The sequence below is a fragment of the Muntiacus reevesi genome, chromosome X (genome assembly GCF_963930625.1).
Source record: "Muntiacus reevesi chromosome X, mMunRee1.1, whole genome shotgun sequence".
In the NCBI taxonomy this organism is placed as follows: Eukaryota; Metazoa; Chordata; class Mammalia; order Artiodactyla; family Cervidae; genus Muntiacus; species Muntiacus reevesi.
The window spans coordinates 44,498,820-44,500,983 of NC_089271.1; positions in this window are offsets into that span (position 1 = coordinate 44,498,820).

A 2,164-nucleotide genomic window follows, 5' to 3' on the forward strand; every position below is an offset into this window, starting at 1 on the left:
CAGTCCTGGGTGTTCATTGGAAGGACTGATGCTGAAGCTGAAACTCCAATACTTTGGCCACCTCATGCAAAGAGTTGATTCATTGGAAAAGACCCTGATGCTGGTAGGGATTGGGGGCAGGAGGAGAAAGGGATGACAAAGGATGAGATGGCTGGATAGCATCACTTTCTTAATGGACATGAGTTTGAGTAAACTCCGGGAGTTTGTGATGGACAGGGAGGCCTGGCGTGCTGTGATTCATAGGGTCGCAAAGAGTCAGACACGACTGAGCGACTGAACTGAACTGATGCGTGCAGGGATCTGGGCCTTTGGACCGCCACCTAGCGCTGGATTTGGCCGTTGCCACTGTAGCCACCTACCTGGGCCTGTGCACTGATGTTGAAGAAGACTCTTGAGAGATAAAGCCAGTCAATCCTAAAAGAAATCAGTCCAAAATGTTCATTGGAAGGACTGATGCTGAAGCTCCAATACTTTGGCCACCTGATGTGAAGAGTTGACTCATTGGAAAAAACCCTGATGATGGGAAAGACTGAGGGCAGGAGGAAAAGGGGATGACAGAGGATGAGATGGATGGATGGCATCACCGACTCGATGGACATGAGTTTGAGCAAGCTCCAGGAGTTGGTGATGGACAGGGAAACCTGGCGTGCTGCAGTCCATGGGGTTGCAAAGTTGGACACGACTGAGTAACTCAACTGAAGTGAAGAGCTCAATTATCAGCAGACAATGAGTTACAACTGCTTTACTTCGTTGAGAGACCAGTCTCTGAAATCAAACGCCTCTGCAGGTTTCACTCATTCAATATAAGAGGTGAGTGCCTACTATGTATTTATTCTATGTGTTGGATATACAAGAGTTCCTTGATCGTGTGGAGCTATACTCTAGCAGAGGAGAGAGAGTAAGCAACAAACTTGATAAATAAATTTAGGGTATGTTAGTTAGAAAGGCATAAGTGCTATGTGGGGAAAAAAGTGCTACCTGTAAGTCTTTTGCATCCTGCTCAGGCCCTAGTCTGGCTAAGGCTCTCTGCCCCTGTTGGGGAGGGTTCTTTTTCCATTCCAGTTTGAGCAGCTAATAATGAAATGGAAGTTGATGTGGACACAGCACAAGCTTTATTCAGTGGCCAAAGAATGGAGAAGCAAGGACTAAGTTCACAGAGGAACTTCTCCTCACCCACCTGCAGCAGTGATTTAATTATAAACAGTGAAGACAAAAGGGGGAGGAGTGAGGCTAAAGATGGGGACGCATATGTATTAGTCTACTGGGGAAAAGATGGTGCTTTTTCAAGGGGTGTGGTGTTACCCCCTTTTATCCTTTTTTTTTTTTTTTTTTTGGCCTTTAATCTCTGGTCATGGCCACCGGTAAGTGTGTTATCTAATATGCTAATATAATAAAATCAGCATATATTGAGACCCAGGGTCTGTTGGAGGTCTGAAGAGTGAGCATCTTGGGCCCAGCTGGTTTGTAGTTTCCTTTCTAATCTGTGGGTCCTTTAACCATAAGATTTCAGTTAATTCCTGCTAAAGGTGGGGGTTGGCATGTTTTGAGTAAAGTTGAAGCAGCCCTGGCAACAAAAGGATCCCTCGGGTTTACTGTATGATTTTGGCTAGGTTTCCAAGCCCTTCCGTCTTGTTTTCTCCCTATAAAATGAACAGAAAGGTAGTATCAAAGTACATACAGGGCAACTATGAAGACAAATGTGAAAAACAGTGCCAGGCATTTAGTAGACACTGAGTAAACAGTCGCTGAATTAATCAATTAATGAAGCAATCACTCGCTGACCTCCGGAGCCCGCCCCTCTCCCACCACCGAGGCTCGGTTACTCAACACCGCCCCCCACCCAGGGACTGGAGCTCTTTAACCATGGCCCCTCCTCCGACCTTTCTGTGTGGCCAATCCCCAACTCCGCCTCCCCTTAATCCGCCACCAAGAACGCGAGATCTCGGGGCGGGTAACACCAACCACCAGCAACTTGCACCTCCCTGGGGTCAGCAGAGGACTTCCGTTCCCGTTTCTCGGGGAGCCTGAGTGCTGCGCACGCGCAGAGAGGGTTGAAGGGGCGGAGGGCAACACAGCCAATGGGTAACATGGTACCTTTGGGGACAATGCTTCTGGCGTGGCTCCCTCTGAGGTTAAATGGAGCGACAAGAGTGCGACCATTTTC